General features: G+C 40.5%; 1 protein-coding gene across 1 annotated transcript in view; it reads right to left on the bottom strand.

Annotated features, from left to right (window-relative positions):
* Positions 1-25,448, bottom strand: part of LOC116865947 (thymosin beta-4-like) — a 39,200-nt gene that overhangs the window by 1,029 nt on the left and 12,723 nt on the right. The gene's annotated exons all lie outside the window — the stretch shown is intronic.

The raw sequence follows: 25,448 nt of genomic DNA, 5'->3' as shown, positions 1-25,448 counted from the left end.
CTGTGTATCGTATCAGGAGGTACCTGCTTAAGATGTTTGCCACATTACTTAACTGTAAAGTGACTATCATTCTCTTTACATTTAATAAGTATCTTGTGGGGAGATATTTGAGACAATACAAATATCTTGTTTCTCATAATACTTTCACTCACTAATTTTAGCATCCGTGATTCTTATCTGAAACAAGCAATTCTATGGTGGCTGCATTTAGAGAGTTTCTGATTATTTAAAATTTAAACCTATGTCTCTAAGAGATAGGGATTTTTAAAACATAACCCCAATACCTTCATCTCATCTAGAAGCAAATTTATAGTAATTCCTTAATTACAAATTTTAATGGCTTTTGAGATAATTTTAAACTTAACAGAAGAATTTCAAAAGCAGTATAGAAGGTTAATGTATACCAGTGATTTTCTGTTGAATCTATAGATCATATTGGGAAGAACTGGCAATTTAATAATTCTGTGTCTTCCATCTATGAATGTGATAATTTTGGATCTTTCTTGTTTTTTTCTTCATTGTTTCATAGTTTTCACCATACAGATCTTGCTTATATTCTGTTATATATATACCATGAATGACATATATGAAACTAAATTTCATTTTTGGAGGGCTATTATAAATGTTATTTTTAAACAATTTGAATTCTGATTTGTCATTGCCAATATGCAAAATTGACTTTGTATCCTGCAAAGGTGCCAAACTCATATACTAGTTCTAGGAGGTATTTTTGGTGTATATTTTGTGATTTTTCTATGTAGACAATCATGTCATAATATGAATGGAGACCATTTTCTTTCTTCTTCTTCAATTTGTAAGCCTTTGATTTTCTTTTGTTGTTTTATTGTGTTGCCTGGAATGTGCCCAGTGTGACGCATCCAGTTGGTGTTGAATAGGAGTGGTGAGAAAGGACATCCCTCGCTTGATCTCAGTGGAAAAGCGTTCAGTTTTTTGCCATTAAGCATGATGTTTCTTTTTCTTTTTTTCTGTTACCATTGTGAATTATGTTGATCGATTTTCAAATCAGTATTCCTGGGATAAACCCTCCTTGGTTGTGAGGTACTATTCTTTTTATATAATGTTTGATTTGATTTGCTGTTATTATATTAACTGAACTCTCTCACAGGTGTCCATCCAGTGGTATTTACCTCAGGTAAATGAATGGCCACGTCTCTTCTCTCCTTATAGGTATCTGCCTCTTCTTGTGTTTTGGACCCATTGGTGGCCCTGAGACCTCAGTTTCCATGATTTGAAAAAAAATCATGAATTTCTAGTGGTCTGGCTATTTCTATTGTATTTTCTGGGTGGTGGTTGTAAGTGCGAATGTATGTTCTATGTAGCTTTCTGTCCCTGAGTGGAAACTGAAGGCTCCACAAGTTTTTTCTCACAGTTGTGTGAATCAGAATCCAGATCAGATTTGTGTATGTCCCTTAATTATCTTCCGGTGTATATTTTCTTCCTATTTTTCTGTCTTTTTGTTTTTACTTGCTATTTGTTGCTGTTGTTGTTACTGTTGTCAGAGGTACTGGGTTGTCTGTCTTATAATGTTTCCCATAGTCTGAGTTTTATTGATTGTATCCCTGTCGTATGACTTAATACGGTCTTCTGTCTACTGTTTTTCCTATAGATTGGTTGTTAGATCTTGAGGCTTCATTAGGATCAGGTTTCTTTTTCCTTGAAAATTCATAATCTGGATATTTTTTTTGTGTGTGTGTCTGATTTATCAGCTATTGATGTTCAAGGCCCACCTTTATTAATTCATTAAGGATTTTATTTTATTTTATTATTTTTTAAAGATTTTATTTATCTATTTGTCAGAGAGAGAGAGAGAGTGCACAAGTAGGCAGAGCTGCAGGCAGAGGGAGAAGCAGGCTCCCCTCTGAGCAAGGAGCCCGATGCAGAACTCGATTCCAAGACCCTGGGATCCTGACCTGAGCCAAAGGCAAACACTTAACCAACTGAGCCACCCAGGTGTCCCTATTTAATTTTTTTTTTAAAGATTTTACTTATTTATTTGTTGGAGAGAGAGAGAGAGAGCACACACACACACACAAGCAGGGGAGTAGCAGGCAGAGGGAGAGGGAGAGGCAGGGTCCCCACTGAGCAAAGAGCCTGAGGGGGGACTCGATTTCGGGACCCTGGGATTGTGACCTGAGCCGAAGGCAGACGCTTAACCCACTGAGCTACCCAGGTGTCCCTCATTAGGGCTTTTAAAAAGCCCCCCCGCAAATTAAAAACAATTTTTTAATTGTTATGAAGATTCAGTAAAAATCTGAATGAAAATTCTGTAATGAAGATAAAGGAAATGAGGCTCAGAGGGGTTAAGTGACTGTTAAGTCGATACAGCTAGTTTGTAAAAGTTGTAGCCAAGCTGGAGCCTGTCTTTTAGGAATGCAAGCCCTATTTGCTTTCTGTAAGCATATTGCCTTTCTAGACACTGCATTATTAAGCAATAGGAAGATGAATTTTCCATCCCTAGGTACATGAGACATATTCATCTCTTTTAGGAAGATTGAATTCTGTTTTGCTTAGAGGCATAGGACCATACCAAATGATTATTCAAAAAAAAATTCCTCCTCAAGTTCTGGGTTACATTCCTTTTTATGGATACAATGAAAATTTTTTTCATGCTAATTCTAGTGTCTAGAATGGTGTCTAAACTCAACTCTGAATCCTGAGCACATTTGGGCCTTCTGTTTGCTCCTCCAGTGCTACAGAATAAAAGACAACAAAACAAACAGATGTAGATTAAGTACTACAAAGCAATTTGTTTTTTATACTGCATTCAAGACCTGCTACTAAAATTTCTCTTCAGCTTGGAAAGAGAGAGAGAGGAAAGAGAGAGAAGGGATAATGTTGCAATTGGTTTTTATCTATCACCTAAATTTTTTATGAGTTTGTATCTAACGTGACATAGTATCTCTCTTGGGGGGCCAGAAATTCCATGAATTATTGGTTAGAGTTTTGTGGAGACAACTAAAGAAAAAGACATTTTTAACTCTATAAAAAATAGATTTGTCATGTTCAAATCAACCAAGGACAGACCTCTCTTGACCCAAGCATTCACTTTTCAACACAAGTGGATATACTCATGTAACTGTCCTATATCATCTGATGCATGAGTGTGATGTTCCCGAACTTATTTTCCCAAAGTGGGCAGAGCTTCCCATTCAGCAAGTGTTTCCTGAAATCTCTATAATTTATTAAATCTATAATAATAAGGATGATTATTGAAGCAACTTCCAATCTATTTCAAATCCAATTTTTTAAAAGATTTTATTTATTTATTTGAGAGAGTGAGTGAGTAAGAACGTGAGAGGGGAGAGGTTTAGAGGGAGAAGCAGACTCCCTGCTGAGCAGGGAGCCTGATCCGGAACTCAGTTGTGGGACTCTGGGATCATGACCTGAGCCCAAGGCAGTCGCTTAACCAACTGAGCCACGCAGGTGCCCCTCAAATTCAATTTTTGAATTAAGGAAGGATGAATTCGGTTTAACCTTTTAATTACAGGGTTCTGAGAATCCCCAAGCAGAGGAAAGGCTCTGCCTCCTTTGCTTTTCCCACCCAGACTCAGAAACTCTTAAGTGTGAGTAGACTTTTTGGCCTATAGTGAATGTTTTGGCCTGTGTGGGGGCAGATAGAGGTACTGGGATCCTGTCGGACATAGGAGAAAATGGAGCGGAAACCCAAAGAACCTACCTAACTTTGGAAACTGTCAAGAGTCAAGTACAAGGACCAGAGTGAACATATGCAAAAGCAGTAATTAGAGATCCCTAGAGCTTTTAGAATATTAAGGTAATACAGAGTTGTAACGATTGTCTGGTCTAACCCATTTTGGTGAGCTGATTTACCCAAAGTCACAAAATTGTGACTGTCCAAACAGATGTTGAAATTTTGTTCTCTTGAGCTGTTCCTTTGAACTTCTCTTCCCCCAGCATCTGAAATTTTGAAAACCTGGGCATGGAGTTGGCTCTTTTGTTAACTGAATCGGTGATCTTGAGCAAATCACTGGTTGTTACTGAAACTCACTGTCCCCATCTGAAAAATGGGGATAATAATACCTTTCAGGTTGTGGCTGATTAAATGGATTTGGAAGCTCTTTGTAGAAGTAAAGCACATGGAGAGCTTATTAGAGCTGTGGAATCAAGCTAAGTCTAGTTGTATCTACTATTTCCTTAGGAAATTTCATGCTAGATCTAGACTTGACTTCTTCTGGAACACCTTGGTGTGACTCCAAAGTCTATTAATATTTCACACAATAAGAGGTGGTAAGGCGGTCAGCCACCACCTCTGTAACATAATCCCCGAGGGCCCACTTATGGTCTGGAAGAAATCTGGCTCTTGGAAGTTGCTGGAAGGATTATGTGGAACATCTTCTTTCTGCTGTGAAAAAAAGATGTAGTTAATAGATTTCACTACTGTCTATAGGAGTGTTCACCAGGGATCTTTGGAAAGAGTAATCTTCACATTTAGAAGTATTTTCTCATTTTGGATAATGGGATGATGAGGTGAAAAATGATCTTGGCTACTTATGATTCTAAAAAGCCCTCAGACTGAATAATGTTTGGTGAATTAGACATAATGGCAGCAAAGAAATAACTCATTTACTATAAGGTCCACTTAGTTATTTAATCACTTTTACTGTCATACAAGTATGCATTCCCATGCAAAGTGGTGAAAAGTTAGTAATGGCACAAAACGCAATTGTATAATGACAGCTCTCTTCTATAAAGGGAAAGCTTCATTCTGGACCATTCTGATTGAACCAGGACACTTTGTGGTGTGTACATTATAGAGAAGCAGTGACTGGCATCCCTCACTTTGTCCCTAGATTATTATACATTGTAGAACAGAGAGACAAAAAATTGACAAATTAGACCTGGATTCTGTTTGTGCTTAAATGAGATCATAAGCGTGGAAATACGTTGGGAGAAACTGGAGTTACTATTGAAATTATTATTGCCTTAAATTTTTAGATAATTTAGGCCAAAGAATAGCATGGACACTATTAGCCACATGTTCTGAAAATATCACCAGGACAACCAGTCCTAGAGTTGTGACAGGCATCAAAATGCCCCATTTGGATTCTGGTGTCACCTGAAATCATTAGCAAAGAGCACCGTTGCCAAACCGTGTCACAGATGCCAGGTGTGCAGGAACTCTGTGATGCGGGGCAGCCATCGAGGAGTGGAGCAATTAGAGGGAGCAACACAAAGACCTCGAAGAATGGGAGGAATTTAAATAGGGGGAGCAGGAAGACAGATTCCAGGCCTGTTTGTGTTCTGAGAAACCAGTCAAGGATAGCGGCTGGAAAGGTATGGTTCTAAAAGTTGGGCCAGTCCTAGTGTTGTATCCTTGCCCTTCTTCTGGGTCCCCAAGGAGTTTTTAACAATGAATCAATTGAAGGATCTTGCTCAAAGATGAGCACCAGTGAGGTTGTGACACAGAAGATGTCCGCAGTGGATGGTGGAACTTTTCTCTCCTCTCAGTCTCATTAAACTGTAAAGCAAGTGTTCTTGCCTTTAAGGGAGCTGTAGTAATTGCTATTGTCCTCCTGGCTCAGCTCTGCTTCTTATCATGAGCTGTGACAGAGAACGTATCTGTTAGAGCTGGGCTGTCTGATAGAAACATAATGCAAGCCATGGATGCAAGCCACATTCACAACTTAAATTTTCCGGGAGCCACATTAAAAAGCAAAAACAAATCTGATGATGTTATTTTAATAAATATTTTACTTGACATCACATAGGTAATAATATAAAAATTATTAATGAGATAATTTACATTCTTTTTTTTCCAAAACTAGTCTTCAACGTCTGATGTATATTTTACCTTTTTAGCACATCTCAATTCGAACTAGTCATGCTCCAAGAGCTCAGCAGCCACATGTGGCTGGTGGCTACTGTACTGGACACCACAGAATTTTCTTTTCCCTTTGAGGAGTGGCTCTGCCCGAGTTCAGTTCTGTATTTGAGGACATTTTCCAAAGTGTCTGGGTGGTGTCAGGGCATCTGTCCATACCTACTGACTCATCCCAGATCAACTCCATGTGATCTAAAAAGTTAAAATATTTACCAGAAGAATTTGTATGGATAATAGTTTTCTTAATTTTGAGTAGAAAAAGGAGTCACAAAAGAAAATGTTAGTAATTTACCACCATTAAAATATAAAACTTTTAGGTAGTGAAAAGGCCAAAATGATCATTAAAGAAGGGAGTCCAACAGATTGAGAGAGATACTTGATTTATTGTGAGACAGGTCTTAAAGAATACCCACACCATATAAAAAAAACTCATTCAGGGACACCTGGGTGGCTCAACTGGTTGAGCCTCCAACTCTTAAGTTCAGCTCAGGTCATGATCTCAGGATCATGGAACGAGGTCCAGGTCGGGCTCCCCACTCAGTGGGGAGTGTGCTTGGGATTTTCTCTTTCTCCCTCTGACCCTCTCCATCAATCAGATGCATACATCCTCTCTCTGAAATCAATCAAATTAATCAATCTTAAAAAATAAACCTCATTCAAATATAAGGGATAAAATTAATATTTCATTTGACTTATGAGATACACAATTTATAGAAGAGCTAAAAAAGAGAGAAAGTATTCAATTTGTTTATTCTTAAAGAAAAGAAAACCAAGCTATCATTAAAACAAGGTAATTCTTTATGCTTATTAGTGAAGCAAAAATGATAGTGTCCAGTGCTGATAAAATTATAGTGAAGAGTACATTGGTAAAATCCTTTTGAAATGCGATATGACAGAATAGAACTAGAACCTTAAGACGATTCCTTTCTTCTCACCTGTGATTCCATTCCTGGCTATATATCCTAAGGAAATAATCCGCCAAAAGAAAAGAAAGTTTGTGTTTCAGAATGTTTATTTCTACTTCCCTATAATAGTGGAAAATTGGGGGGTAGGTAAGCAAATGATACTAGATCACCTTAACCTATAATTATGCAGCCATTAACATGGTAATTATAAAGATTACACAGAAGAATGTCTAAAGCATATTAAGTGGAAAAGAAGAATGCAAAATTTCAAGTATATTTTGAATACAACGATATGAAACTATATATATGGGCAAAGACCAGAAGGGAGTATATGAAAAAAGATAAAAACTGTGTAAAAGGTGAAGGGATTATGAATGAGTTGGTGTCTTTGTTTTACAAATTCCAGGAGGCTGGATCAGGGTAGCAGGGGAGGATCATATGCATGTATCTCTTCTCCTATCCAAAGTCTCATGAAATATAAGAAATACGAGAGAAGAGGTTAAATTTATAATCATCCCTGAAAACCTGAAGGAGCATGAAATGAACTCAGGGCATCTGTGCACTGTGCACTGTGCACTTCCGACGTTCAGTATCAAGTTCATCCTTGGTCAAAGATGCAACATTCTGGTGAGTGGTCTTGGTAAGGAGGAGGCTAAGCATGTGTGGGGGTGGGGGTATGTGAGAAATCTGTGTACCATCTCTAAATTTTGGTGTAAATCTAAAAATACTCTTAAAAAGTTAAGTCTTAAGAAAAAGGAAGTAGAGCTGTGCGTGTAGACATGGGATGGTCTCTAGGATAGTGTTGCTGAAGGAAGCAGTGAACTGTGGCATAGGTGGTGTGGTCTGATCCACTTTGTGGAAAGAGCGTTCCCATATGTAAGCCCATCCGTGCAGAGATGAGAGGAAGTGCACCCAACAAGGAGTGTGGAGGGGGTCACTCACGTTCTAAAATACGTAATTTGGGGTGTTTGAGTCTTCCACAGGATGAACATACCCCCACGTTAATTAGGCAATACAAATTGAAATGAGAAAAGAAATGACAAAATTTTTACTAATTTGTTACCTTTTTCTGTTAAGAATATAAAGTAATACTTTTCTATGTATAATGAAAAATGGGAATTTAGAAATCATGAGAGTGCCTGAACATGTCCCTTTACAAAACGTGCCTTTCGATGCTGGCTCACATTTCCACATAGGTTGGGCCACTTTTTGGGGGCATGGTCTCCGAAAGCAGTTTCTGTTACCTGTCAGGATTGCCTCACCGGCTCCCCAGCCCTGGGCTAGATCCGAGGGGCCTTCAGGTTCCAGACGCTGCCTGGCAGTTGGCAGTGTCTGCGCAAAGGCAGGCTGATGTCCTAATCAGAGTGCTTTGCCTGTAGCACTGGCATTTCAGAAACATTGACAGCCGAGGAGAAAGCAGCAGATAAGCAGCATATCACTGGCCAGAATGGGCCTTCCTATTTTTCAGATTAAATTGAAACATATGGCCAATTGTGAATTTTAAACAGTATTATCGGGATGTTTGACAGCTCATCCAGGAATATAATATGGTTCTTTTGAGGAGGCAGCAGTTATAATCCAAATCTCAAAATTCCCCTTTATGTGCTGGTAAACTAGGGGTTATAGGTATAGCTTCCACTTACCTGGGATTGGGGTGTGTGTGTGCGCACAAGCATGCCTGTGTGTGTGCATGCATACATTCATGTGTGTACATGCATGTCCCAGTGTGTGTAGGCTACAGCCCCAATCTGAAATATTTTATGCTGTTTTCCTTGAGAACCATGGAAATATCCCCCAAAGACAAAATTTTGGCATCCAAGCTACATTCCCAAGGTGAGGCTGGGCAAGATTGAGGGCTCGTGGGCAGGTGTGCAGGAGATAGCATAGGGAGCAAATTCTGATGGTGGTTATGCTGGTTAGTGATTTAGAATTTCCACTCTAACGAAGTGCCATCCATCCACCCACTCAGCAAGGACATTTGTTAAAGGAAAAAGCCACAAAGACATAGTAGACTCCTGAATGTAGATAGGGGCTCAATCCCAGGACCCTGGGATCATGACCCGAGCCGAAGGCAGAGGCATTAACCCACTGAGCCAGTTTAACCCAGGCACCCCATAATTTTGTGTTCTTGAAGGGAATATATCAGATCATCAAGATGTTGCCAGTTTATACATCCTATGTAAGATTTGTGGGGTTGAGACAACTGTCAAAGAAGGTGTGTGTGTGTGTGTATGTGTGTGTGGTTGTGTGTTATATGGTTGTGGTTGTGTGTGTATGGTTGTGGGTGGGGGTGTGGTTGTGTGTGTGTGTTTGTGTGGTTGTGTATATGGGGGATGGTTGTCCATGTGTTGTAGGTGTGTGATTGTGTGTGTGGTGTTGTGTATGTGTGGTGGTGGTGGTGGTGGTGGTGGTGGTAGTGGTGTGTGTGTGTTGCGGGGGCTGAGGATAGGAAAGGCCAGGATTAGGTAAGAACCACAGTGAGAGCCTCCTTTTCTTTCTTTCCTCCTTTCCCCCTGTCTTCCTTTTCTCTCTTTTCCTTGTTATTTGTGCCTTCTCTTTTTCCCTTCCCCATTTTATTCTATCTCCCTTGTTCACATCCACTTTTTTTTTTCCTTTTCCCTGTTATCTCTTTTATACACAGTTATGGAATTTTTTTTTCAGTGTTTTATGCCTTTGGAAAGTAGGTGTAGAAGAAAAACTCATGTGAATTACCATAGTGCTTCAAGTCAGAGTTGTTCTAGGAATATATCCCAGGTAGCTCTGACAGAAAACATTGTTAAATAATTAGTAAGTTACATCAATAGGAATCATTATGGAATTTTTTAGAAAGAAAAAAACTACTTTTCATTCCAGAAAAATAATGGTTTTACTGGAATTATCTTTATTTACCTGAATAAAAAATTAAAACATTTTAAGAATATGTAGCATTCAGTATAGTCTCATATTCCCTGTTCTCAGTTTATTTTTCTCTCAAGTAATATCTGAATTCAATTGTGACATTAAATTCTCAAAGTTTACTTATGTGTAATTGGTGCCTTTTTTGAGATTTTGTTACTGGTTTAAAGTAACAAAGTATTTGGTTTAAGTAGATTTTAACTGGCAGCTAGAATGGACTATCGCCTAAAATTCAGTCACTGAATGCCAAACCAGAACATTAGAAGACTGTCTAAACTAATTCAGACAAAGATTTCATTATATGTTAGCGTTTGCGGCTGTTCTCTCCAAAGAGGATGTTGCCCTAGGTGGGTTGTGCTCATTGCTCAGGGGAAAGAAAAAACAAATTGAACTCAAGATTATTAAATTGTCTGACCTTCTGCTTTTTTTTTTTAGATTTTATTTTTATTTTATTTTTATTTATTTGTCAGACAGAGATCACAAGTAGGCAGAGAGGCAGGCAGAGAGAGAGAAGCAGGCTCCCCGCTGAGCAGAGAACCCAATGTGGGGCTCGATCCCAGCACCCTGGGATCATGACCTGAGTCGAAGGCAGAGCCTTTAACCCACTGAGCCACCCAGGCGCCCCGACCTTCTGCTTTTTATGTGAAATGAGGAGAGTAGTAGTACTACCTACTTCGTAGGTACTCATGCTGTTATGAATGTGACATAAGAGATGACGTATGTGAAAAATACCATGTAAATATTAGTTATTGGTCAGTGCTTAGAACAGAGGTCATGACTCCCAGAGTTTTGCTTTAAGTTTCATGTTTATGTTTCTAAATAATGGTTTATTCGAGGCAGCCATGAATAGCCATTGAATTGATGAAAACTTGGTATGTTCACTGAAAAATTTCCCAAGAGAATAATAATATATTCATTCAAAAATTTAAATGTCTGTGGTCATTATCTCTGAAGAGTTGCTGGGACCGTGTGTTCTGACGGGAGCTCACGCGTCATTATTCATCTTCACATTCCTGTCCCAGTGCCTGGTTCCAGGTTTATGCTCAGTAAATATTAGAAGCGTGACTGGATCTGTGACTCCATCCATGGAATGGAAGAGGATGGTGGTCCAGTCCATTACTAAACAGTTAATACCTGGGGATTGAGCACAGAGAGTCCAGAATACTCAAAAAGATCCTTTAAGTCACATGGAAGTCATGGTAGAAGCAGGTTTTGGAGTGGCTCCCCTTTTTGTCTGTAGCTTCTATAAATTCCCAGACTTTCAGGGCTCTTAGATTCTTCAAACCTGGCTTTTGGGGGTACCTCACATACCCAGTCCTAAGCTGTTCTCTTCATACCTTCTTTGTCTTCTCCCTCCCATTCATAACCTCCCCCTGACCCCACCGCCATTTTCTCCTCTAACTAGGGACCGATTTCTCCTCCCTATCCTCTGCAGCAGCTTGTCAACCATGCAGTTCCATTTGGCTCCATTCTAGAATGTGCAGTGGTGGTAGTGGCAGTGGTGGCAGTTTTCTATACCAACAAATAGACCGTTTCTTTCTTTCTTTTTTTAAAGATTTTATTTATTTATTCGACAGGCAGAGATCACAAGTAGGCAGAGAGGCAGGCAGAGAGAGGAGGAAGCAGGTTCCCCACTGAGCAGAAAGCCCGATGTGGGACTTGATCCCAGGACCCTGAGATCATGACCTGAGCTGAAGGCAGAGACTTTAACCCACTGAGCCACCCAGGCGCCCCAATTAGACGTTTCTATTGCTCATCTCCTCATGACATGGCCACTCTTTGTTATGATGTTAATAGAGTTTCTGTCTCTTCTTCCACATTGAATTGTAATACCAAGTCGCCTTCTGGTACCCAAGCATAGTGGGTGCCATGCCCGAGAAGGAGGATAAAGCTGGGATCGGGCTGGAGAGAAGGTAAAGACCATCCCATCACAAATAACTGAATATTAACATTTCATTACAGAGAATATTCAATTAAGATCTAAAATTTTGTTCCCTGCACACAAACCACCAGAGCTCATTATTTTCAATGGAAGCTGAAATTACCAGCACCAGTGAGGTTGGAAAAAAGATCTTTTCTGGAAGCTGAAAGTAAAGAGAATGAGTCATGGTAACAGAGTGAGTTGTGAAAGCAGGCAGAGTGCTAGGCTCATTGGTCAGTAGAGAAGGGGTCAGAAAGCACTGCCCAGTAGAAGAAGGGAAAGGGAGACCATTCTGTAGTGCTGACAGCTGGCAGTTGAATTCCCTGCTAAAGTTTTTCTTCCTCAAAAGCCTTCTCATGAGCAGCACAGATGGGGTCCTGACTCCACCACTGCGTGGCTGTGGAATCCTAAGCAAGTCTCTAGAGCTCTCCCAATTTGAATTTGTCAACCATAGAATGAAGTGACAGTAACTGATAATACCTGCTCTCCCTCTTTCATGGATTGTTACAAGTATAAAAAGGGACAAAAATAAATGACCCAAAGAGTTAATCAAGGGCTTATCTTAGGTGAGCCAATAGGTCTCACATAGAAAAGGAATTACGGGCCAAAAGCCAGAATTAACATTCATCTGTAGGTCCCTGCACCAAAAAATATGCTCTTTTCTAAATTGGAAACTTAACCAGTGTATTTAAAAATGATATTCAGGGGCACCTGGGTGGCTCAGTGGGTTAAAGCCTCTGCCTTCGGCTCAGGTCATGATCCCAGGGTCCTGGGATGGAGCCCCACATTGGGCTCTCTGCTCAGCAGGGAGCCTGCTTCCTCCTCTCTCTCTGTCTGCTTCTCTGCCTACTTGTGATCTCTGTCTGTCAAATGAATAAATAAAATATTTAAAAAAAAGATATTCATTCTAAGCCCCTTCAATCCAGAATTGAGCCAATGTGTTTTGTAATTAATATAGATACCCAGCAAAATTGGATCTTTAAAATATTCACATTGACTTTATTAAATTGATATTATATCAGATTCAGGTCTTAGATATTAGCTTGTGATGAAGCATCCTTTTCAGACACTCACTGTTGTTTATGTCCGTGTTTTTAATAGTCTCTTACAAATGCAGCCAGAGTAAACTCATCTCTCAGGACGCCTGCCCTCTTCAGCGTGGGCCCTGGCCATTAGTGCTCAGGAAGCCGGGCTGTGACACAGTCACCATCTCCCTGTTTATTGCTGTCCTTGCCTGTCAGCATTCTGACAGGGTGGCTTTGTCACTGTATGAGCTGGCTCCTTGACCTCGACACGTAGCCACAGTGCCTTACATGAGTCTCCAAACACCTAGAATCTGGCCTAATTAGCAAGGCCACCCACACCTCTTCCAACTCCTCCCCTGGAGGTTCCCACAAAGGCCAGCTTTAGAGGGAGGTTAGTGCTAGATTCATAGCTTGCAAACCTGACTGTGATTCTGGCCCCTTGTTAGGCAGGGAGAGACCTCAGCATTAAGGAGATGAAAACAGATCTGACCTTCAGGGAAGATGAGATCCAGAGTTGATGGGCCCAGAGACAGCCAGGTTTGGGCAGGGGACCTGTCAGGGGAAACCAGAAAGGAAGGGGAGGAGGTGTAGGTGGCAACAATTATGAGAAGGTTCTGGGGGCAGGAGAAGCAGATAAAGGTAATTACCCATAGACTCATAAATGTGGCTATTCTTACTGTAGGACTATGATCCACAAATGGAGGGGCGACCAACAGACTGGACAGTGTGCTGCTTCCATCAGTAATATGTGACTTGATAAGGCTCCTTGGAGGCAAGCTCAAATGGATTTATAGTGAAATATAATCTTATTAGCAATAAAAGGAGCCTGGCCATTACTGAGATGCATGTGTAATGATCACTTAAACCTTATGATGATGTACTTAATTCTGATTTGGGAGAGGACATTTTGCCAGGGTATGAAAGAATGTGGGACTATATCAAATTGCTTATTTTCCCCTCTTTCAGTTTTGTGGGTAAGAGGATGCTGCATCCAAGTTAAGGAATACCACTGAGCTCATGTTGTTGAAAAGAAGGGGCTATTTCGTTGGTATGGATGGGGTTGGATGGAGTTTCTTTCCACAAATAGACCAACTAATGAAGTCAATAGCATAAAAAGATACCATCAATAACAGATAGATACAGATAAAATACAGTTAACTCTCAATTGTGTGTGTGTGGCTTACGTTTTTATAAGTTAACGAATGGGTCATGAATACAGATCTCTCATGGCTGATTATAGATGTGCGCAGGATGGAACGCAAAGTTGTTGCTAAATTGGATTAAACTGCAAAATTAATAATGAAAGCAATTGGTTACTAACAGATCCAATCTCTATTCAACAAATATTAAACAGATCCAATCTCTATTCAACAAATATTAAAGAGCATCTACTGTGTATCATGGACTAGAGAACACAAAAAGATTCAGCAGAGTGGAGTTGACCCTACAGGAGAGAGTGCTCAAGAAAATGAGTCTCGGCCCAGTGATTCTCAAAGGGTGATTCCAGATTAACAGCATCACTGTAACATGGAAGCTTGTCTGACATGCAGATTCTCAGCTCAGACCCACTATAGATGGGTTAAATCAGAAGCTCTGGGGCGAGTAGCCTAGGAATTTGTGTTTTAACAAGTTCTGCGGGTGACACTGTTTTTCAAGGTTGACAACCAAGCCACACTGTGCACGGAAGTAATTTTGCAAAACGTAGGTGTAAGTGCTCAGGTATTTCATTCGGACTGGGTGGTGAGGGAAGTCCTCTCTGAAAAGCGGACATCTAAGTCAAGACCTGAATGTCAGGAAGACCTGTCCATGGTTCCAGACAGAGGGAACAGGACCGAGACCCTGTGTTGGGAGTGAGCATGGCGCGTTTGAGGAGCAGAAATGTCGGTGTGACTAGAGCGTAGTGGTCAAGCTGGAGAGTGGTTTAAATTATGGTCTGAAGTATAGGTAAGGGGGCGCCTTGGTAGCTCAGTGAGTTAAAGCCTCTGCTTTCAGCTCAGGTCATGGTCTCAGGGTCCTGGGAATCAAGCCCCGCATTGGGCTTTTCTCTCTGCCTGCCTCTTTGCCTGCTTGTGATCTCTGTCTGTCAAATAAATACATAAAATCTTAAAAAAAAAAAAAAATCTCTGGCCCTAGTTAAGCACGCTTCAACTTACACTGGGGCATTGCTCAGTGAGGGGCAGGTGATTGAATCAGGTTGTAATTGGGACAGTTGGGAGGTTTTTGCAACTAATTTAAAATGAGAGGGTATAGTTTTGTGTTTAGTGGCAGAACTTGGGTAGGTGTGGCTTGTCTTGGTCTCAAGAAGGACAAAGGAAGGGCTGTTTACTTCAGAACCCAGCTGTCTCATCCTCTCCCACACAGATCTGGTGCTCTCGGAATTCCCAAGCTGACCAATGGAGCCTCTTCGTCATGCTGCCTTTTGTGCAGAGTTTCCCTCCCCGCTCAACGCCTGCCTCTGTGGCCTTTAGACTGTCTGATCTTTATCTCCCAAGTCCTAGCTTCCCAGTGGATCCAAACTGCGCAGATGTTTAGGTCTGCTCACCATCCATTAACTTCTTCCTGAGTCCTAAGAACTTGAGATCAGCTGAGGGACATTCCCTGCAGGGGCCAAGGCTGTGGACCTTTAGATGAAGCTCTGTCCCCCAAAACACTATCCACCCAAATTATTTTGGACACACTGTGGGAGCCTCTTGTGTTTCCTAGCCTCATCATCTGTTCCTGCCAGATTCAGTGTCCTACCTGTGCATCCCATGGCATCTGATAATGAAGTGAATTTTCGTGTCACTGGGGTTGTCCTCCTGCCTGGCTGTATGGGATTTCCCATCTGAGACCCGGGAAGCAGTCTTCTTTGGAGTCTGTTTTTGCTTCCTTGCTCTCTGCTGTCCTCTGCTGGGTGCCAGGAGCCAGAGCCCCTCCCTTTGCTCTACCTTGGATTCCCTTTTAGTCTCCTGAGTACTTAAGGACCCACCAAAGTCCTCCTCCTATATTCGTTCTTTGCTTTTCCCATTCAGCAATCATTAATGAGTATATTCTATGTACCAGGAAGCATGCGAGGCCCTGGGATACAAAAGTAGACAAACAGTCCCTGTTTCTAAGGACCGTATTGTCTAGAGTTAAGGCAGAAAATAAGTAACAACTAGAACATGGCTTGAGATGGGCCAGATGAGGGAAAGGCGGAAGAGGAATAAAAATGGGAGAAAAGAAACCTCAGCACTGCTTGGGGACGTAGGGAAGGCTTCCGTGCGATTTAGGATTTGAGTTGGATTTTAAAAGATGATGAGGAGTGCATAGGTTGCTTAGGTCTTAGATGTACAGACGAGGAAGGATGGAAAGGATACTAGAAATTACATTGTAGTTCACTTAATAATGAGCCATCCAGAATGTCTTAGATCATTTAAATTCGTATTATCTTTGCCTTGAGGTTTAAACACTAGGGTCTTTTTATAGTCCTGCTACCTTATATTTAAGTATAAAAATACCCGAGAAAAATAAGCAACAGGGTTTTTCTGTTTAAAATCAGGCAAAAAACCAACAAAAAAACAAGAGACAAAAAACAAACCCAAAAATAAAAACAAAAACCCCCAAACAACGACAACAACAACAAAATCTCTTAAAGAAATACGTTTCCATGAATTTCTGTATCTATATTTGAAACCCAAGAGATTGTATGCTCTGCCTCTCCTAAAAGCTGAGGAATATTTTCACTCTTGTATTATTTGGAATTTCTGTGCTATATACCAAATAATAACAGTAAATACATTATCCCCAGAGAGATGTTTTGTTCTTGTTGCTGGTGAAAAAAAATTAGCTCACTAATACTTCACCGCCACCCCCCCCCCCCGCCGGCATTATGCTGTTCTTTCACTGGAGCAGTGCTCATCAAGATAACTGACAGTTTCAATTGTTATTTGTAAAAAGTTGACATCCAGGCTGGGCATCTTGCCTGCAGAATGGCAGCAGCTGAGGATGAATGGTAAGTTAAGGAGCATCCCTACCTTTCCCCCCTCTCACCCCCCTCAGCAGGAGGTACAGTAAACAGCATTCGGCTTAGTAACTTAACTGGGGAGGCATTGGAACTTCATGGAAGTTGAAGTTATTCCATCCTTACCTGGATAAAAAATGAAAACGGACTGTTCTCAGCTTACTGGTTAAAGGAGCTCGTATCTTCTCACAGAGCATGGCCCTTGACTTACCTCTTTTTACATCCCTGGTTCCTCTCATAGGATCTGGCCCATGGTAGGTGCTTTTAAAATGTTAGTATAATTGAATTGAGTTTTTTTTTTTGCCCTTGGGACAGAAGCACCATCTTTCTGTCTTCCTACTTGGTAGTGGTCCTAGGAAAGAGTTTCCTTAGCTGAGTGAGTATTCTATGGCACATGCATAGGCTTGTCACAGCAACTATGGAAGGGCCCGTTTCTTTACACTCATCCACTGTGCTCCGGTTTCTGAATCTTCAGGCCGCCCTCAGTTCTTGGCACAATCTTCCTAGTGTGATTCAGAAAACCACTAACAGCCTTTGCTGGACCTTCCTTAGGATTCATCTCTCTCCTGAAATAATTCGTTGGTAACTGAGCTGTGGCAACAAAGATGAGACAGGTAGAAGAAGATGTCATGGAATACCATAGAAAAGTTTATTTTTCCTGGAGTATGAATACCCAGTGAAAGAAGTGTGACAAAAATGGAAGAGAAGACTGTTACGGAAAAACTATACCCCAACTAGAAGGGCAAGATAAATAGTGACTAAGCTTACTACTCAAAGAGCTTCTTGGGTGCCTGGGTGGCTCAGTTGGTTAAACGACCACCTTTGGCTCAGGTCAGGGTTCTGGGATCGAGTCCTGTATCAGACTTCCTGCTCAGTAGGGAGTCTGCTTCTCCCTCCCCCTCAACCCCTCCTTCCTGCTTGTGCTGTCTCTCTCTCAAATAAATAAATAAAATATTTTAAAAAAGAGCTTCTTATACTTCTACAGTCATAGAATATGGGACTGGAGAGTCTAAGAATCACGTATTGAAAATTTATGTTCATCAATGGCGTATTTGTATTTTTTCAGCCACAAGAAACAGATATTCTGATTTTCAATGGCTTAAAGAGAATAGGGTTTTATTATTATTATTTTTTTACACAAAGAAGTCTGGTAGTATTGGTTCAGTGGCTCAAATATGTCAAGACCTATCGTCACTGCAATTCTCTTGGCCTTTCTCTGCCCTTTGCCTCACAGTTGCAAGAAAGCTGCCACAGCGTTAAACCTCATGGTTATATTCAGGTTAGGCAGAGAGGGTGGGAATGGGTTTGGCCACATTTTTACCTTTTATAGGAAAGCAGAATTCTCCCAGATGTTCTTCATATGCCCTCCTCTTCTATCTCTTTAGCCAGAACTGGACACATAGGGCCTCCCCTAGACATAAGAGGAGCAAATAAAGTAGAGACTGGATCCAGTGCTGCCATGCGCAACATTGAGGGGCTGTTAGCAAGGACGAGGTAGAGGTGCAGGCAGTAACAGTGTGTAACAGTGTCTTCCAAAGATGGAGAAGCCCCAGTACTCAACACTGGTGAACAAAATATTTTTTAAGAATACCTCAATGTCCGTACGATGCGTGCAAATGAATGCTAGACTGTTACCCCAATTATTATGCCCAATGCCCTGGCAGAATGTAAAACAGATATGGTTTACTTGGTTTTGACCAGTCTGGGTACCTACAGGTGGCCCTGGTAGTCAGGTAGGGTCATCCCAGTGACTTTTTTTGCATTATGAGAGGCAATATGCATTTTTGCTTGTTACAATTCTAATACCTAATGGTATTGAGCTATATAATAGACTCTTGGCATTTGTCCTGAGACTTTCAAGAACCATCTCAGATTCATGAAAAATACTGGTGAACAACAAATGAACATCAGAATGCAGGCACCGGCTCATTCACCACCTAAATGACTAATTCCCCACACACTAGCTCCCAGTGGGAGTGATTCAAATTAGTTCCTTAGCAAAATTACAAATTGCTACATGTCATGTTCCTCCCGGGTCTCTCACAAGTCATCAAAACTATGAATGTTAAATTTTCAGATGGAAAAATGCCTACTGTGCATTCTTCAAAATGCTTTCATATCATCAGTGAAATATTGCAGCATGACGACAAGTTTTGGGTATTTAAGAAAATATCAAAATGGCTACAGTTTTACTATTTTATTTTATTAAGAAGTGATAAGCTGGGGTGCCTGGGTGGCTCAGTGGGTTAAAGCCTCTGCCTTCAGCTCAGGTTATGATCCCAGGGTCCAGGGATCGAGTCCCGCATCGGGCTCTTCTGCTCAGCAGGGAGCCTGCTTCCTCCTCTCTCTCTCTCTCTGCCTGCCTCTCTGCCTACTTGTGATCTCTGTCTGTCAAATAAATAAATAAAATCTTAAAAAAAAAGAAGTGATAAGCCATTGTCCTTTTCTTTTTTTTCTTTTTTCTTTTTTTTTAAAGATTTTGTTTATTTATTTATTTGACAGATTACAAGTAGGCAGAGAGGCAGGCTGCGAGAGAGGAGGAAGCAGGCTCCCTGCTGAGCAGAGAGCCCAATGCGGGGCTCGATCCCAGGACCCTGGGATCATGACCTGAGCCGAAGGCAGAGGCTTTAACCCACTGAACCACCCAGGCGCCCCAAGCCATTGTCCTTTTCTACCTGTGCCCTCAGATACTGTTCTACCTGAGAGATGACCAGGCTGAAGATGGAGCTTTTTTTGTCTTATAGGCTTAAATCTGTCCAAGTTAGGCAGTTGGGAACCAGAGTCCTGCTTAAAATAAATGACCCTGGGATAGCTGGGTTTAGGCCTTAGTAGGAGAGAAGGTAGCCTTCTATCAAAGAGAAGCAGAATAAGTTGGGTTATCTAGTGCTGAAGAAAGAGAGATGGCCAACATCAAGGAAAGGGCTGGGAGTCTCCCACCTTTCTCTCTGCACTGTCCCATAGTCCCTTTCAGACTGTCTTATGGTGTGTGTGTTTTTTTTTTTATACCCTTCATCATGGACTGCACTCTGGAAAAAGGAATATGCTAAGGGACCTGGGTAGATATACCCATACTCATACACATATTCTTACCTATACTCATACCTATACCTATCTATGTGTATCTATTGGTATTATTAGACCAACAGAATTGCTGATATAATCCTACTTACAAAAATGGCAAGGCGTCTCGAAATATGACTGGTATCGCAATCACAGATTTTATAGTCTAAATGTAACATGTGCAATAATTCTGTAAGTCCGTGCTTAATTGGGGCATTTCCTTGGTTTTGTACACAATGTTCTCTTGGAAATTTGTGGCCAGTGAAATGTATACGACCTAAACAAGCTTATATGTGAGTTTTGTTATCAAAGAGCTGAAAACCATTCTCACATCCCTAATCACACCTTGCCTTTTAGGCAGCGTCCTTGATAATTCATACGTTTTGTACACGTTCTCTCATTTTGCTATTTCCCTTCAGAACATAACATGGGGCTGACCAGCTGGAAGCCGATGAACATGTGATTGAGGCTAATGACTTCCCACTTTCCACAGGCCTAATGGTTTCTATCTTTATCTCGGTTGTATTAAGTTAATAAGACCTCTGCTTCTTATCGTGGTAGCAGCACCTTCATTTTTCTCTTCTCCACTCATTTTTGTGACCTAATTAGGAAAAAATACAATAAAATATTCATATAATTGCACAAACATTGCTTTAAACTTAAAAAAATGGGACGCATCTGGGCAGCAGTGCTACTAGGGAATAGCCAACCATGTAGAAGCAAAAAAGTTCTTACTTATGGAGTTAAACCAATAAAGTATCACTGTATGGATTGCTTAGAAGTTGAACACATGGAAATGAAGCACAACCTGTCACAATTTTATAGTCGGCCCTCAGGCATAGACCGCGTGTCCAAAGCTGGAACTAAGAACCAGTTTCCAAATAAGCGTTCTTTAATTTATCCAGCAGATAACTTATTGAATACCTATCATATGTAGGATGCTATTCTAGGTGGTAACACTGTTTCATGTGATTCTGAACTAGAATCGTTTTTTTTTGAGATTTTATTTATTCATTTAACAGACGGAGAGAGAGCATAAGCAAAGGGTTTGGAGGCAGAGGGAGAGGGAGAAGCAGGCTTCCTGCTGAGCAGGGAGCCCGAAGTGGGGCTGGATCCCAGAACCCCAGGATTGTGACCTGAGCCAAAGGTAGTCACTTAAATGACAGCAACCCAGGCGCCCCTGAACTAGAGTTTTTAGTGACAATACTCTGATTCCAATTTGAGTTTCATCTTTGTAACCCCTCTAATAAGCTCTTTGTCTTTTTGTCTGACATTTTATGCAGTAATGCTTTTGAAAGAAACTTTCTGCTTGTAACATGTGCCCACTTAGATTTTTCTATCCTCTAGGAGTAGAAGCCAGGCCAAACCCGAGTCCAAGCATCTCTATTAATGTGGTTGCATTATCCAGCCATGTAGACCAGGAGTCTTGGAAGACTCTCTCTTGAGTGATAATGACAAATGTTGGCAGGTCTTGCAGCCAAGCAAGCGTTAAAATCTAGCAGTCTCAAGTAATGACCAAATGGCAAGAGAAGTTCTTTCCTGTGGTTCTACCTCTAGTCCCAAGGTTGTTTTTGAAGCTCATGGTCTGGTAGGAAAAGAAAAATTCCACTGTGTCTTATGAAGTGGCATGGAAAATGTGTTCTGTAAACAGTCACAGGTTGCATTCTTAGAAGTAGGCACCGACATAGAATTTAATGTGCAGAATGTTTTTTAAAAATCAATTCCTATGAAAGCGAGGAGGAAGAAACAGGGTTGCATAGAGGGGAAACTTGAACCGAGATACAATCCTGGCAAAGCTTTGCCTGACTCCATCGGGGAGGTTTGAACCTATGTTACTCATCGGAGTTGATGCTCAATGGACTGAAAGAGCTGAGTGTTTACACCACACCTCTATTAGTTACTGAATGTGGGCTGCCCTTGGGCAAGGGTGGCTCTCTAGCTGAGGCATACCTTGATGGAGCTGATGGCTGGTGCACAGTTGTCCCTTGAAGGGGTATATGGCTATGTATCTCTGTAAGATAAAGATCTCGGGAGACTAGGAATAGAGAGGAACTTCCTCAATTTGATGCAGAATATTTATGAAAACCTCTCTCATACTTAATGTGAGAAATTGGATTCTTTCCCCCTAAGTTTGGGAGCAGGGCAAGGATGTCTTTTCTCATTGTATTAGTCAAGGTTCTCCAGAGATACAGAACAAGTAGGATATGTATATATCTAAAAAGAGATTTATAATGAGGACTTGGCTCATGTGATTATGGAGGCTGAGAAGTCCCATGATCTGCTTTCTGCAAGCTGGTGGTATAATTCAGTCAGAGTTCAAGGGCCTGAGAACAAGGGTGGCTGATAAGTAAATCTCAGTCTGAGATCCAGAGCAGATGAGATGTTTCAACTCAATCAGTGAGGTGGGGAGGGGTGGTGGAGGGGAGCTGGGGGAGAGTGGGGGAGGGTGGGTACAAATTCTTCCTTTCATTGCCTTTTGTTCTGTTTAAGATCTCAGCAGATTAGATGATGATGTCCACCCACGTTGGGCAAGGCGGTCTACTTAGTCTACTGATACATATGCCGATCTCATCTGGAAACACCCCACACAAACACACCCAGAAATAATGTTTAATCTGGGCATTCTGTGCCAGCTAAGTTAATGCATACAATTAGCCATCACACTCACCAGCCCTATTAGCATTATACTAGAAGTCCTTGGTAGTGCACTATGATAAGAAAAGGAAACAAAATGTATGTGGATTGAGAAGGAAGAAGTAAAATTATCTTTGCTTTCAGACAACATGATTCTCTAGAAAATCACCAAGAATACATCAAAAAACTCCTTAACTAATAAGTGGTCTAGTAAAGTCACAAGATAGAAGGTAATATGCAAAAGCCGATTGCTTCCCTATATACTAGAAATGAACAATTGGAATTTGGAATAAAAAAATTATAATAGGAACTTAAAATGATGTACTTAGGTATAAATGCAACAAATATGTGTAGAGACTACATGAAGAAAACTACAAAATTCTGATTTAAGAAATCAACGATCTAAATGAATGGATAGATACTCCGTGTTTATGGATTGAAAGACTCAGTATTGTTAAGATGTGACATCTTCCCCACTTGATCTATAGATTCTAAGAAATTCCTATCAAAATCCCAGCAGGTTATTTCCTGGACATTGAAGAACTGATTCTAAAATGTACACAGAGAGGCACAAGACCCAGAATAGCCAACACAATGTTGAAAGAGAAGAGCAATCCAGTTTCAAGACTTAATGTAGTGCTACAGTAATCAAGACAGTGTGATAAGGTGAAATCATAGACTAATAATAGGCCATTGGGATGGGATAGAGAAGTGGAGAAATAGACCCACATAAATATAGTCAACTAATCTTTGACAAAGGAGCAAAGGCAATTAAATGGAGAAGGATGGTCTTTTCAACAATGGCACTAGTGCTATGGGACATCCATATGCAAAAAAAAAAAAAAAAAAAAAACCCAGGAAAAAAAACAAATTAAAGGCAGATCTTGACACTGTTGTGAACACTAGACACTGTTCACAAAAATTAACTCAAAATGGATCATAGATTTAAATGGAAACCACGAAATGGTAAAGCTTCTACAAGACAGTTGACCTTTGATTTAGCGATAGTTTTTAGATAAAAAAGCCAAACACATGACTCATGAAAGAGAAAAATTGATAAATCAGACATGATAAGTTTGTTTCAAAATAAACAAAGTCTCCAAAACTCACTGTTAAGAGAATGAAAAGACAAGCCCCACACTGGGAAAAAATTTATATCTGATAAATGACTTGTATCCAAAATATACAGAACAATTTAAAAACTCAACAATAAGAAAAAAAAACAATTAAAAAGTGAGCAAAAATATAAATAGTCACCTCACTAAAGAAGATGCATGGAGGGTAAACAAGCATATGACAAGTTGCTAGACATTGTTTTTCATTACGGGATCCTTAATTGAAAGAGCAGCACGACACCACTACATACCTACTAAAATGGTAAAAGGAAAGAAGGAAAGGAAGAAAGGAAGAAAGGAAGAAAGAAAGAAAGAAAGAAAAAGAAAGAAAGAAGAAAGAAAAAGTTCTAATACTACCAATTGCTGGCAAGGATTCAGAAAAAGAAAGAGCCCTCATTTATTTCTGGTGAGAATGCAAAATGGTACAGTCAATTTGGAAGACAATTTGGCCATTTCTTACAGAGTTAAGCATAGTCTTACCGTATACTCTAGAGACACAGTCCTAGTCATATGTGTAACTGATGTGAAAACCCGTCTCCACACAAAAACCTGCATGTGAATTCTTATAGCAGCTTTATTCACAATTGTCCAAATCTGGAAGCAAACAAAATATCCTTTAGTAGTTGAATGTATAAACCATGGTGCATCTATCCAATGGAATATTATTCAGGGATGAAATGAAATGAGCTACCCAGTCACAAAAAGACATGGGTCAGTCCTAAATGCATATTGCTAAGTGAAAGAATCCAGTCTAAAAAGGCTACATATTGTTTGATTCCAATTATATGACATTTTGGAAAAAGTGAAGCCATAGAGACAATAAAAAAGTAAGTGCTTGCTAAGGGCCTGGGGAGAAGGGAGTATAGCTTAAGTAGGTGAAGCATAGGAGATTTTTTTAAGGCCATGAAACTATTCTGTATAATATTGTCATTGTGATAAATGAGGTTACATATTTGTCCTTACCCATTGAACATTAGCACGAAGAGTGAACCTTAGTGTATGAAAATTAAAAAAAAAGTCATTTAGGAAGTCAAGAGGAATTCCAGGATGTAATGCAGAGGGTAACAAACAATCTATCCACTGTAGTATTGCAAATGTTTGAAGCAACTTCCCCTGAAGCAGGGGTGGGGAGGAAAGGAGCTGACCCAAGAAACTTCGGAAATGAGTGTAATCTGTAAAACTAATGGCAAAAGAAGCTGTACATGAGCATTTTATTCTAGTTGATAAAGTTGTATCTCGTGGGGTTCTGGGTTAACAATTCTGATCATGCTATACATCTGTACTGGAACTGAACAATTAAGTAGATGAATAGTGGGTGGTAGAAGCCACATCTCTTGATACTGGAATTTTGCAAATAAGCGAGAGGAGGAGGCTAGAATGATTTATAAGATAGTGGATTAGAGTTGGAGTCATCAGTATGAACTCATGTTTAGCCTAATATAGATACAGATAGTCACGTATAGATATATTTATAGAGATGTGTACATATGTGTTAGTGTACAGGCATTTCCTTGCTTGTTGGGTTACCTGAAAGGGCCAAGCAGCACCCCCTTCCCCACCAGTAATAATGAGCAGACCTGGTATCTAGATCATGGTTTTTAATACCATTCTCCAATACAAGAAATCAGATCTGAGACTGAGGGCGGGAAACATGCCAGATGGCCTGGAGCATCTTGTAATGTGAGAAAGTGAGAAAGTGCTAAACAAAAAAGCAATCCCTTCCCCCTCCCATAGTGATGGGGACATGTCAAAGGGGCATGGATGTACCAAGGGAAAGAGCTTCCAGTGACCAAAGCTGGAATAATTCGATCAAGAAAACAGTACTGGCAGCAATGGCCATAGTCGCCAAACTGTGGAAAGAACCAAGATGCCCTTCAACAGACAAATGGATAAGGAAGATGTGGTCCATATACACTATGGAGTATTATGCCTCCATCAAAAAGGATGAATGCGCAACTTTTGTAGCAACATGGACGGGACTGGAGGAGATTATGCTGAGTGAAATAAGTCAAGCGGAGAGAGTCAATTATCATATGGTTTCGCTTATTTGT

The sequence above is a fragment of the Lontra canadensis genome, unplaced genomic scaffold, assembly GCF_010015895.1.
Source record: "Lontra canadensis isolate GAN:19392208 unplaced genomic scaffold, GSC_riverotter_1.0 scaffold8, whole genome shotgun sequence".
NCBI classification, from domain to species: Eukaryota; Metazoa; Chordata; class Mammalia; order Carnivora; family Mustelidae; genus Lontra; species Lontra canadensis.
Note: the sequence above shows the minus strand (reverse complement) of the source record. Positions and strands in the feature narration are given on the sequence as shown.